The sequence below is a fragment of the Pleurodeles waltl genome, chromosome 9 (genome assembly GCF_031143425.1).
Source record: "Pleurodeles waltl isolate 20211129_DDA chromosome 9, aPleWal1.hap1.20221129, whole genome shotgun sequence".
Lineage (NCBI taxonomy): Eukaryota > Metazoa > Chordata > Amphibia > Caudata > Salamandridae > Pleurodeles > Pleurodeles waltl.
The window spans coordinates 902,929,224-902,944,013 of record NC_090448.1 but is presented as its reverse complement, the minus strand read 5'-3'; positions in this window follow the sequence as shown (position 1 = coordinate 902,944,013).

The following is a 14,790-nucleotide window of genomic DNA, read 5'->3' as shown; positions in this document are numbered from 1 at the left end:
ATGAGCTGTGAGACACTGCTATGAGAGGTCCTTCTTCGGTCTGCACCACACTGCATCAGTTCCATGAAGCCACTGGTCAGAAGCTGCGAGGTACTGCAATGCGAGATCCCGTGTCAGTCTGTGCTGTGCTGTGTTGTGTCCGGTGAAGCCACTGATGAGATTCTGCGATGTGCTGTCATGGAGCATGCAATATCTTTGAAAAAGCTGGTCTCTAATGTCAATATTACAGGTGACTTGTGATGTCTCTAGTCATCTGTGATAAAGAAATTATATAGCTGCTTAACGGCAAAAAGGTATTACAGTTGAGTTTAGATGTCACAATGCCTTATGCCAGCAGCCACTGTAAAAGGCAGGTCACAGAGCATAATTACTGCTGCAATTAAAACAAGTAAAATAGGAACTATCTTTGCCTTCTTCCAATATCAATTTCTATAAAGGAAAATTGACCTGCAGAAAGGAAACATTTATGACAACTTGTTTAGTATTTCCCATGACAGGCACAATTGCACTAAAAATAGAATTTCTGCATATTCCTACTCAATCTGAGCCACAGTAGTTTTTTACCTGACATATTAAATTGAAATTGAGGAATCACCAACTGATTTATCAGATGATGTTGATTCAGAAAATGTTTGTATTCAAATGAGGGACGTGTGAGGAGGAATTTATTAGTTTCCAATTATTTTAGTAAGCATTGCTAGCATTGTTGCAAGCATTCAGGTTGTTCCTTTCTCCTTCAGCAAAAAAAAGCTTATCAAAGGGACTGTACAAGAAAGGGGGTCTAGGTGCGGTGGTGGGTCAGCTACTTAGTTCCATCATGTTACCCAAGAACCTACTGTGGTCATACTTGTCGATGAATTGAGGGGAAAAATCTATCTCATGTTGAGATATTTGATCCAATTGTGGAAACATCAGTGGATGGGGATGTGAAACATACTAAGGAAAGGAGAAGGCCTACGGGAGAGTTGCTGGCTTTTTTGTTCATGAACCAATTAAAATACTTGTTTACTCACTGCTGGGAGTGGTCCAGAAACCGGAGCCAGGTGTATTCTGTCTGTATTATAATGTCTTGACTAGTAAGGTTGAATCTGTTAATAATTCGATTGACTCTTCCCTGTGTTCAGTGAAGCATGCCACTTTAGATCAGACTACATTAATTTTCACAACGTTGGGCCTGAGGATGGCCTGTGCACAGGACTTTGCTAAGCCTTTCCTCATTAGGAAGACACTCAAGGGATGGGAGTGGTTGGAGGGGCCAAAGCGGCATTCAAGGAACCCTGTGCATGGGACTTTCCTACGTCTTTCCTCATTGGGAAGGCATTTAAGGGCTTGTAGTGGTAGGAGGGTCCTAGGAAGCCTTCAAGATAAAGCTGGACAGTGCCAAAGTGGTTGCCGGCCTTACTGGTGCTAACAAGCAGGAATTCACACAGGTTTGCAAGGTGAAGGAGGGATGTTGAGAGGGGGCTCCTACACGACTAATCCAGCTGGCACAGCAAGAGTATTTCCATCTCACTCCCATTCTCAAAAGCTGACCAAATGGGAAAGGATGACTACATAATTCTGAACAGCTCTCTGGGTCATTCATATTGTCCTGTGTTATGCCTGAAGGTGTATTTCCTGTTTGCCCCTCTAGTGGAACCAGGGCTTATTTGCTCACCTTAATGGTATTCTCATTTGTAGATTTCAATTCCTGTGAGTACTTAAGAAAGTGTTGGTTGAGGCAGGACTTGAACCTACCCAGTTTCCTTCAGGATTAGGGCAACTGATTGGAGCTAGGTTCCATGCAAAGGACTAGGAGATGGTGAGCTGACAGCTATAATATTATGCATGCTTAAACATGCTGTATGGTGTTGTTTGGCTTGCTCCTGATGTGTTATTTCTTACCGTTCAAAGCCTGTGGCTGATGCTTTGGGTTTTTCCCATGTATTGTGCATTAGGTACTCCCTGAAGTTCTGGTGATTGGGCATCTATTTGTACAATGTGCTCAGACTGGAATATCATGAAGACCGTTTTACTATTCATTCCCTAGAAGTGAGCTTCAGGGTGAGAGGGTGTCTGAGGTTCATTCCAAACAGTTGCCTTGGAGGTGCAAAGGTCTTTTTTACTTATATGGAGTACATTAATCTCTGGGGTGTTAATTCGTTTTTTGTTCCTTCCTTTTTTCCCTTTGCAGCTCAGTTCATGGCATCGTTTGGGGGAGGATGGTTGGTAGGTGAACCATCCCGCTTGTGGCAGGGTGGACTCTTGGCTGGCAATGAGATTTCAGCTCACCTTCGCACTGACATCAAAAATAATTTTGTATGACCTCTTTGTTTCATCTGAAGCTTCAAAAGGTGGGCTGCAGAAGGGCACTTCTGCTGTTTCTTTAATGAATCCATTTGGCTCGAGATTCCATTGATATGGCCCTTTTTTGGTAGTAAAGGATGCTGTCTACACCAGAGGATCAAGTATTGGCCCAGTTGCCCAGACCATTTCTTTTCCAGGTGCCGGGGGTCCTAGCGGGTTGGAATACCTCTGACGTTAATTTCGATTTCCATCTGAGCAAGACAGACACCCCTTTTTAGTCGAGGCTGAGGAAGCAAAATTTTGGGGGACCTTATCACTAAGGGTGGGGGCTATGATTTGGTTATCAGGATGCTATGGGTATCAGGGCTGGGGAGTGTCAGGCCACGAGCTCACAAAAGAAATCGAGCATCAGGATGGGACAGTTAGGATGATCATGTCTATCAGACTCTGAATGGGAGCATTAATCTTTATCAAGAATTGTAACTTGTCGATTAGTGAATTCATTATTTGACAGTTGCGGATTTTCCCGTTCTTGCAAAAATATGTTCTTGTTAATAAATACAGGTTCACATATTTATCTGTACCTAAAGAATTATGTCTCAGGTAAGATCTTGTGTTGTTCCTTGCTTGGGGCCCCACACAGTGCTCTCCGAGGCTGTTCCTTATGAGTCCTGGAGCCTATAAGTTAGTAGCGTTTTTGTCATTTAGCAACCACTTGTGCAAATTGCGTAGTCAAGAGGAGCATGCAGGGAAAAAGCCACCTTGAGAGGTAAGGGAAAGAGAGATGGAGAGGTAAAATTAAAGAACAAATCGAAGAACATAGTAGTAAAAGTGGAAAATGAAATGAGCAGAGACAGAAAGGGTAAGAAAAAAATAGATGGAGCTAAAGGAAAAAATAACTTTCATCAATATTGTTTCGATTCTTAAACATACTTTTTTGTTTTTTTATCACAGTGAGGTGACCTGGTGCATTACAACAAGTACACCAGGTGAGTCCATTCAATTATATAGTTGTAACAACATCCTAATGTTCCCCTCCTCCACCACCACCCCCAGGCTGCGTCATGGACCGGTCTCGTGATTCAGTAGGGTGTTCGACTGGTCTAAGGAGGGATAGCCGGCAGGTCTTCAGGTCACTCCCTCAGGAAAGAACCCCCCCCCCCCTTCTCATCGGGACTCTAGAGATGGTCATCATTCCAAATCAGAACTCCTCAGATCCAGAAACAATGACAGACATCTCCCCCATCACCCCCACCCCACGTGACCGCAAGATGACTCTGCTGCATCAGGCACAGGCTCCCTCATACATTTCACCTTTTATGAATACTGTTCAGTTAACAAAAAAATCAGTCGTGGCCAAGGCACTAAGTGGCAGGGTTGTACCCTGAAGCCAGATATTAGGAGCCGTCGCTGGGGTACATATCTGAAATAAATAAATAACGGGAAAAGAGAATGTAAGGACATGAGAGATATGTGTGTACTAGAATGCGCTTTATGCCAAATGTATTTGGAGACTGTAGTAGTATTGTTTGCCTATCACTTTTTTAACAAGCCATGATAGAATGTGTCATTGCACAAATGGGTACAAAGTGAGACAATCAAATGTGACTCGTATTTTTCTCAAAGAAATATGGCACCCTACTCTCCCAACATTCGCTCAGCTAACCAGGTGCACCTTCAGGTTACCCACTTTTGTAGGTCAATGAAGAGTAGTTGAAACGTCTCCTACTCACCACCCCGGAACACTGGCACGTGCTTCCCTGGCCTCTCTGGGCTCCATTCAAACAACTCCGATCTAGGAAAAAGTTGAAGACATGGCTTTTTAACCCTAATTTTCTTTCTACATGATGATCTTTGTAGACTATCACGGTTCACCCCGAGAGCCTCGTCTCATCACCGCTACAATAAAATAGCAATTGTCTGAGAGAGATGGGGGTGAGGAGGTTGCGGGCGGGGGTAGGGGGGAGGGGTTAGTATGCGTGGTAAAATCATTAATTTTGTCACAGTAGCTCCTGCATATTTTTGAGTTTTCCCCAATACTAATAATAACGTAGTTATAAGTAAAATCAAGAATCGCACTTTCTAATATTTCCCTGTTTACGAATGCAGAGTCTACCAGCTGTTAGAACATGCAGACATTGGGACTGGGAGAAGCAGATGCAGAATTTCCCAAACAACACAGACACACAACACAAACACACACGGACACACAACCCACACCCCCAAAGAATAACAGGCATGGAAAAGAGAAACATGGAGAGACTCAAAGCAGCATGTTCCTACTCCCACTAATCTTTTCATGAGTAAAATCACCTCATGTGCCAACTAGAGAGGTTGGACATGATTGCAAGTAAAGAAAAATAATGGGTGATTCTACACGCTGAAATACTTGTCAAAGGATGTGACCTTGAAGATTAGCTGTGTCCTCACGTTAATAGTAAAAAACACTCTCTTGATTCTTAGGTGGCACAACATGTACTTGAGTGCTGCACAAAGTTCTCAGCGCACGTGGGAAATCAACGTCTCAGTAAAAAGTTTCCTTTGTGACAAAAATTTCTGTCACAGGGAGAAAAGAAATGCATTGTTTATTCAACTTTTTAAGTTGCAATATCTGGAAATGTGAAAAAGTGTAGGAAAGTCAGTGCCAGGAGCACGTGTCTTTGCTCCTGGCACCTATTATGAACTCCTTCTTTCCGCTAGGCCAGCACAGAACAGATTAGTTCTTTTTGGCATCTTCACTGCTGAAAATATCTCTGAATTATTGAACGTTTTCTGACAGCAAATGACTGCCTGTTGCCAAGCTCTGCGATCAGCAAAACGTAGGTTAACTCTGAGGTGTTTAGGGGCATATTTACAAGAAATGTCGCATCGATGTGTTGCTGCAGGGATGCATCAAAATTAGTTAGGATGTGCAGGAAACTGTTACGACACGGATAAGCCGTATTATAATATGGGGCATCATGGCGCAATTCTGACTCATCTGTTGGAATTTTGCTGTAATGAATCAGCCTCAAAAGTGGCTTATCCGTGGAGGAGGCCTCACATCTGACACAACTTCAGCAATCCATTAAAATTTAGAGGTGTAACATCAGTTTTAATTGACGCAAGTAGCATAATGTTGTAGGACCAATGTAAAAGACTGTAAAATGGGGACACAAACATTGCTAGTAACTGCTGGTGAAACTATCCACTGGGGTAGACTGCATCTCCAGGATGCCCTTGAGCCCCCAGGAGAAGGAGGGGCTCCTGGCTGCAGTGCGATAGAGTGCGTCATACCTGCCTGCACGCGGGACACAAACAAAATCTTCTAGGGCAGACTGCATCTCCCAGAAGCCCTTGAGCCCTCAGGAGAAGGAGGGGCTCCTGGCTGCAGCGCTATATAGCGTGTCACACCTACCCGCATGTGGGACATGTCCAGTTGTGGTCCGGGCAAAGACGTGGCCAAGAGCGGGCCCATTGGCGCCCGTCAGTTGCCGTCTGAGGTTTTGCCGGGCCCTCCCTCTTTGTTCCATGTGCTGGTGACCGTGCCAGGCTTGCTGACTTTTGGTGCTTCTAGGCAACATGGGAAAAAAAGACTACTGCTGGTGCTACAGGGGGGACACAATAGCGTGTGTCAACTCTTTTTTATATTGTGCCGCTGGTTTTCTATCAAAGAAATCAAACTCACTGAAAGGCACCTTGCTCTGGGGGAACCCAGGGATGTAGTACATATCTCTGATGGCCTAGCAAAAGAAATAGGGCCCATGGATGGTGTGATGGCCTTTTGTCCCCCGCTTCTACTGGGCAAACTTGGGGTGGCTCTGCCTGGGCGGATAACTCACCATGCTCTGAGCCCCCAGTGAAAAAGAAGAAGGCTGGGGCCTCACCCAAGAAGGGGTCCTCAGATGACACTGGAACTAAGGCTAAGCAGGATGCTGCTATACCATCAGCCCACACTTCTAAGGATGACTTTGGCATGTTAATTGATGGTTTGCTTATATAGCACTTAACCCCGGTTGTTGATCGCCTGGCCTCCCTAGAAGCAAAAGTGTTCCTCCTACTTATCATTGCTCCCTCTAAATCTGTAACAGAGATACCCTAGGCTGTCTTTATTATCCCCCCTGCTTTGAGCAACCCGGACGCTGGGACCCATGTTGTGAGCCCCACATCTCATACCCTTATGAACTGTAATGTATCTAAGGGGTTTCCATCAGGGATGATCTGTAACCCCCTATTGTCCGCCCACCCTCAGGTGTCAGTAATACAGACCACATCCCACATCACTTGGTATAAGGGCAGTCCAATGGTTATACAGGCAGGGGGAAGGAGGAGAATGACCTACAGTTGAGCTCAGAGGCTGGGACGACTCAAAATGGTTGTGCCGGGAGGGACACTGTGAGATTGAAACTTCCCCCGGCAGCGTGCCCTTATGTTGTTGTATTAGCAAACATACCCATGCTTAAACTAAAACTGCCAATTAATATCTAAAGTCTATAATTGGCTGACACACCACAGGGGTTATGGCATTTTTCCAAATTAGCTTATCCTGATGGCGAGGAGGGTCGATTGGGTGGGGCCCTCTGCTAAGGTCAATTTTAGTAACCCAAGGAACCCTTTAGATGTGCTGAGTCGATCGTTCCCTTCATTCCCTAGAAATTCTAAAATTGTGGTTCTGCCATTGTTTTTTTTTCTATAAACCCCTTTATTTTCAAGCTACGGTCCCTAATTTAGGGAGGCCTATCATCAGGGTGCACGGAGTGCCACACCGTGATTGTGGTACTGTGGGGGTGATTCTTCATAACAAATAAGCAACCCTGGAAGGATGTGAGGGACTCGATTGACTTCCACCCCAACAGGAACCAAGGGCCTCAGAAAGTTGGGGGGAGGCTTAGCTAGAGCACAGCTTACTCCCTGTATGTATACTAGCCCTTACCAGATATTCAAGGTCTTGTCTTGGAACATCACCAGTTTGAAAAAGAAGCTAGGTGATCAAGGGTGGATTCATTTGGCCTCCACCCATCACTTGGTCTGCCTCCAGGAAACATGGGAGATTGAGCCCAGTCATTTGGATGGGTTATGCACCTACCATTCTTCTCCCATACCCCCTAGTGCAGGCAGAGCAAAAGGGGGGCTACTTACACTAATGGAGAATACCTGGGTGGGGATGTTATAAGATTCTGCAATAAGTCCCCTTATTTCCCCTTTGTTGTGTGTGATTGGGCCCGGGATTGAGACCTGCTATTCATCAGCTTTTATAACAACTGTTTCTGTGGGTGGCAGCTGAGCTTAAGGGAACCTTGTTCTTACTTAGCAATACACATCTCAAGGCCCTGAAATTGCTGTGGTTAGGTGATTTGAACATTCACCATTGTATAAGGGTAGGCTTGGTGGACATAGAGAATGAGACCTTGATGCACTTTTAGCATAACGAGTATGAAAACATCCTCTATAACAATATGATGAAACTCAACCTGGTTTATTACTGAGTAAGGGGTTAGACCAAGCAGGTCACCTTGCTCCTTCCTTTAGGGGGCCCAACAGTGAGTCAACCATGGATTTTATACTAGTCTCAAAGAATCTTGCTATGTTGGTAGGTGGTGTTTTCTGGCCTAAGTGATCATGCTACTTTGTCCTGCTGCATGAGGCTGGAGGGTGTGTGTAAACCCTGGGAGAGGTTAGGTTTTAAACCTTCGCTGGCTAAGAAGAATGGCTTTTTCCTTAAGTGGGAGCAAGTTAATAAAGCCAACTTTTTTCCTAGTGTTCTAACTTGCAGGCGTGGTGAGGTTTCCCTGTGTTTACATTTTGAACCCTCCCCAGTACAGGTGATTTCGGCTTTTGTGAGAATTACTACTAATATTAAAAACACCCTGCTGCGAAAACCCCGTTCAAGGAACCTGAAGTCACAGAAATGGTTTGGCTCTACCCAGACGAAAACTCAGTCACAAGTACATCAGTCCTTATGTATTGACCACTAAGATAGGGTATTGATGAGGAAATTGCGCAGAGCCTATAGAGAGGTGCAAGTGACAAGAATCAAGAAGATGAAAGATAGGGAATGGGAGGATTTGTGAGAAGCAAGCTTAAATAAGGACTGTGCCACCTTCTGGAAGGTGTTGAATGCCCCATATTTCAGGGAGCCCTATGAACTCACCCTAGTTGTGCACGTCCAAGAATCTGCATGGACTGAATTTTTGCCTCAATATACACATGTGGTACAGTGTAGCCAGTGAAGGCAGACTTAATTAAGCTAGGGGATGATTATACGCCTCTTACGTTTGATCTTTCAGAGGTAAAGAGGGCTTTGGGGGAACGTAGCTGCGATAATGCTCCTGGTCCGGATAGGGTCTTGGTAGATGTTTTTATGGAGTGTCAGGCTCTATGGGCACCCATCCTAGTGAATGTCTTCAATGCTCTTACAAGTAAGGGACCCCCACGCTCTTGGCAACATTCGATCATCATCCTAATCTACAAGAAGGGGGACAAGCCACAACTAAACAACTATAGGCCCAGATCCCTGCTTGATTCAACTGCCAAAGTCATGGACAGGATCCTGTTGCACAGGCTGGAGGAATAGGCTATAGCCAATCGTGCCTTAGCTGATGTTCCATACAGCTTTAAAAAAGGGCCAGACACCATTGATCAGGGTCTGAACCTGAGTATTATAATTGCCAAATATGTTGTTGCTAAAGAAGGTTAAATTTACCTGGCATTTATGGACCAGCCTGACGCATTTGACTGCGTGATTCCACTCTAAGCTTTGGACCCTCATGTTGGAGATGGGTATAGAGGTCCCCAATATTACCTTCATTGGGCAGCTGTACTCTAAAGTGAGTGCTTGTGTGTGCTTTGGTAAGGAAGGTGAGTGCACAATGCCTTTTATGGTTTAACCTAGGGTCAGGCATGGTTGTGTGCTAGCCCCCTTCCTTTTTGCTTTGTATACCAATAGAGTAGAAGCTGCACTAGTTAGGAGACCCAGACATGTTCCACACATAGGTACACTCCCTCTCCGCATCTCCTTATGCAGATGACGCAGTGCTTGGGGCAAGAACTGGACAGGAGCTGCAAGGTCTCATAGAGTATTACACCACCTGCATGTAAGAGCTGGATTCAAAGGTTAATGAAGGTAAAACCTTCACCATGATCCGTGGTAGAAGACCCCAAAACCACCCTATATTTACCACCAATAGTTGCAGAGTGAGTGATGCCCCGAGTTTCTCCTATCTGGGTATCCACTTCGATGCCAAGCATACGTGGAGACCGATGGTATCAAATAGAGCAACCATGTTGGAGAGATTGGTTCTGGCCCTGTTGAATCTAAGAAGTTAGGCACGATACCAGTTCAAGAGATTCTGCCAATCTATGTTTCTAAATCCATGGCAATTGCCATGTATGAGGCAGGGAAATGGGGGACCTCCGTAAGATTCAGAGTATAGAGAATGCATTCTGTGGCCATCTGACAGAGTTGTTCTAATAGTGTGTGCCATGAGGAGCTAGATTTTCAATATATCACTGATAGAATCAAACTCACTCCATTCTTACTCTGGCACTCCATTTGGAGAAGGGAATCAGCCCTACTGACTCAATGAGTGTTAGAGGAGTGCTTGATCCTAGATGAAGCCCTCAGGATACCTGGGTTTTGTATGTGAAATCGTCCTTGGAGGCAATTGGGTTATCTGAGCTATTCACTTCCCCTGTCTATGCTTCTCTTATAGTAAGACCAGGTTGAAGCAGGCTGTCTTGGTGCATGCAAGGGGAGTAAGAGTGGAGCTAAATAAAAACAAATCATCAGTACCACTATACAACCAGACTCCCTCGCATGAGAGTCTTCAACCCTACATATCAGCCATCCAAAATTTACAGCACTGTTACGTCTTCACTAGGTTTCGCCTAAATAACTTACCTTTAATTCTGGGTCATCCCCTTAGGGGTCACTCTTTGAAGGAGTTAGTAGCTTGCCACTGTGATGGTATATGCACTCAAACTCATTTATATTTTATCTTTTTTGTTGGCTATATGTGGTTCAGAGGAAAAATGTTATTGTCTCTCTTTTAAAGTGTTATAGATTTCACCAATCCAGGCCGGTCCTCTTTTTTTTTTTAAAGAAACTGGATTATCATGTGATCTGAGAGGTGGTGGCTGTTTTTATCTGGAAATGTTCTTGGGGACCCCTTCCTCCATGGGGAAGTGACAATCCTGGCCTGTCACTTACAAAAAGTACACAACGTCATATTGCCTTGCTGCAGTGGATAACAAAACCATAGGTGCCGTGGTCCCAGCTTGGTCAAGGGGTCCTACAACATGATTGTCAAATGTGTAGACACACTACCAGTAGATAGAAAGTGAAATACAGACATATCAGTGTGGATAGTAATATCAGCTGGACAGATTCCTATTGAAAAGCCACTGCGTCATTTTTAAGCCTGGGTTAAGGAGGCATAGGAATTTTGACACATGTGGGAGTTTGCGTATCATTTGCCAATGATGTGTCACTTTCCTAAAAATTTGTAAATATGGATGCATCAGTTCTGTGTGGGATTTTAAGTGGGAAAGCGTACCTTCCAAATAATTAATGTTACCTGATGCAGCCGGTTGCACAGCAGATAAAAAACAACGCAGGGCAGAGAAAAGGGACTCATTATGCCTAATGCATTTCTCTGTATATATGGCGCACTGAACACACCATTGCAGAGTCAAATAAATGACGCAGCGGTGACGCAAGCTCCTTGTAAATATGCCCCTTAGAGTTAATGGCATCTCGATAAGGCCCTTCAGTGGAACGTGCAACAGTTGAAATGGTACTGACATGCTCTTTTCAGAGATTAACCCCTTCGCAGCCAAGGATGTAATATTTATGTCCTTTGCTGTGGCTCTGAGGCGTCCGGCTTCCACCCCCACCCTCTCTGACCCCTCTCGTGGCATCTGATGATGTCAGTGCATGATCGCGCGCTGACCTCATCGGAGGCTGCCCCGACCGGGCTGGAGGCTCAGCTTCCAGCGGAGCTTCCAGCGCGGATCAGAGGATAAATGCTTTAGTATTTCTCCTCCGATCACGTAGAGGGGGCGAGAGAGGCCTAAAAGAAAAGGAAAGGCCTTTCCTTTCCTTTGATGTCTCTCTCAGCATTTTCTGCTGCTGGATCACAATGCGATCGGGCAGCAGAAATGGCCACTAGGCACCAGGGAGTTTGTTTTTTTATTTACTTACACGTAAGGGGAGCGCCCCCTTGGGCTAGGGGCGCTCCCTAGGGGGGGCAATTTATTCTAAGGCCATTTCTGCCTCCCCTGTGGGGAAGATCGCCCTATTGTACTTAGGCCGATCTGCCCCCAGGGGGCAGAAACCACTAGGCACCAGGGATTTTTTTTAGATGTGGGGAGCGACCCCTTAAGCAAGGGTCTATCCCCTGGGGGAACAATATTTTTAGGCCATTCCTGCCTCCCTTGGGGGCAGATCGGCCTATTTTTATTAGGCCAATCTGCCCCCAAGGGGGGCAGAAACCACTAGACACCAGGGATTTTTTTTTTATTGACAATTTCACGCAAGGTGAGCGACCCCTTAGGCAATGGTCGTTACCCTGGGGGGCCAAATTATTTTAGGCCATTTCTGCCCCCCTTGGGGGCAGATTGGCCCATTTTTATTAGGCCGATCTGCCCCCAAGAGAGGCAGAAACCACTAGGCAACTGGGATTTGTTTTTTGCACCAATTTCACGCAAGGGGATCGACCCCTGAGGCAAGAGTTGCTCCCCTGGGGGGGGGGGGATTTATTTCAGGCCATTTCTGCCCCCCTTGGGGGCAGATCAGCCTATTTCTATTAGGCTGATCTGCCTCCGGGTGGGCAGAAACCACTTAGGCACCAGGGATTGGAGTGTGTGTATATGTGTGTTTTTTTGGGGGGGCAGCCCCTTGGGTAAGGGTCGCTCCCCATGGGGGCACATTATTGTGCAGATCGGCTTATTGTTGGAAGGCCCATCTGCTCCTAAGCGGGGTAGAAAGCCCACCAGAGACCAGGGAAGATTTTTTTTTTCAAGAAAAGAGGGTGGGAGTATGGCCATACCTCCTCCCCAAATAAATGGGGCCAAAGTTGTTATGCCCATCGGTGGGTAGATGGGGCGATTACTCCCGATCCACTCCCGGGGGGGCAGAAAGCCTACTAGATGCGAGGGAATTAAAACATATATATATTGGGGTGGTGGCTACCAACCAGTATGGGCATGGTTATGCCCCCACCCCAACTGAATGCTCCCATGTAGAAAAATCCACAAAATCTGGACACATCTGAAAACTAAACATCTGGGTGAATCCAGAGTGGTGTGCTTCACATGCACCCCGTACCATTTTCTTACCCACAACGCCCTGCAAACTTCCAACTTTGCAGGAAATCACACACTTTTCCCACATTTTTGTGATGGAACCTTCTGGAATCCTCAAGAATCCACAAAATTCCTACCAACCAGCATTGTCGCATCTATACTGATAAAAAATCTGCCCCACTTGTCAGCCTAAAAACGTTGTTTTTCAACTGCCCTTTTGGACCAGCTTTGGTTTCCCCTCATTTTTGACATCTTTTTGTCTCTTCCCTGTCACAGGCACTTGGCCCACCTACACAAGTGAGTTATAACATTTCCCGGGAGACTGAGGGGAACGTTGGGTGGTAGGAAATTTGGGCCAGTGTGGTGTTCCCACACAGAAATGTGGGAAAAATGAAATTTCTTTAGCTAAATTTGAGGTTTGCTGAGGATACGAGGTAAGAAAACACTAGGGGATCCATGCAAGTCACACCTCCCTGGATTCCCTCGGGTGTCTAGTTTTCTGAAATGTTTGGGTTTGGTAGGTTTCCCTAAATGGCTGCTGAGCCCAGGACCAAAAACGCAGGTGCCCACCCACCCCGCAAAAACAGGTAATTTTGTATTTGATAATTTCGTTGTGTCCACATAGAGTTTTGGGTCATTTCCTGTCGTGGGCAGTAGGCCTACCCACACAAGTGAGATACCATTTTTATCGGGAGACCTGGGGGAACACTGGGTAGAAAGAAGTTTGTGGCTCCCCACAGATTCCAGAACTTTGCAGCACCGAACCTTGAGGAAAAAGTGTTTTTTGCCAAATGATGAGGTTTGCTAAGGACTCTGGGTAACAGAACCTGGTGAGAGCACCACAAGTTTACCCCATTCTGGGTTCCCCTAGGTGTCTAGTTTTCAGAAATGTCCAGGTTTGCTAGGTTTTCTTAGGTGCTGGATGAGCTAGAAGCCAAAATCCACAGCTAGACACTTTGTAAAAAACAGATCTGTTTTCTTTGGGAAAATGTGATGTGTCCACATTGTGTTTTGGGGCATTTCCTGTTGCGGGCACTGGGCCTACCCACACAAAGGAGACTTGGGGGAACACTGAGTAGAAGGAAATTTGTGGCTCCTCTCAGATTCCAGAACTTTCTGTCACCAAAATGTGAGGAAAAAGTGGATTTGTGGGCCAAACTTTGAGGTTTGCAAAGGATTCTGGGTAACAGAACCTGGTGAGAGCCCCAAAAGTCACCCCATCTTGGATTCCCCTAGGTGTCTAGTTTTAGAAAATTCGCATGTTTGATAGGTTTCCTTAGGTGCCGGCTGAGCCAGAGGCCAAAATCCACAGCTAGGCACTTGGAAAAAACAGCTCTGTTTTCTTTGGGAAAATGTGATGTGTCCACATTGTGTTTTGGGGCATTTCCTGTCGTGGGTACTAGGCCTACCCATACAAGTGAGGTACCATTTGTATCAGGAGACTTGGGGAAACACTGAGTGGAAGGAAATGTGTGGCTCCTCTCAGATTCCAAAACTCTCTGTCACTGAAATGTGAGGAAAAAGTATTTTTTTGGCCAAATTTTGAGGTTTGCAAAGTATTCTGGGTAACAGAACCTGGTGAGAGCCCCACAAGTCACCCCATCCTGGATTTCCCTATGTGTCTAGTTTTCAAAAATGTACAGTTTTGGTAGGTTTCCCTACGTGCCGGCTGAGCTAGAGGCCAAATTCCACAGCTAGGCACTTTGCAAAAAACATGTCAGATTTCAATGTAAAAATGTGATGTGACCATGTGGCGTTTCCTGTCGCAGGCACTAGGCCTACCCACACAAGGGAGGTACCATTTTTATCGGGAGACTTGGGGGAAAACAGAATAGAAGAACAATTGTTATTGCCCCTTGTCTTTCTCAACTTTTTTCCTTCCAAATGTAGGACAGTGTGTAAAAAAGACATATATTTGAGAAATGCACTCTAATTCACATGCTAATTTGGGGACCCCAGGATTCAGAGATGTGCAAATAACCACTGCTTCTCAACACCTTATCTTGTGCCCATTTTGGAAATACAAAGGTTTCCTTTATACCTATTTTTCACTCTTTATATTTCAGCAAATTAATTTCTGTATAACCGGGATAGAATGAAAACCCATTGCAAGGTGCAGCTCATTTATTTGTTCTGGGTACCTAGGGTTCTTGATGAACCTACAAGCCCTATATATCCTCGCAACCAGAAGAGTCCAGCAGACGTAACGGTATATAGCTT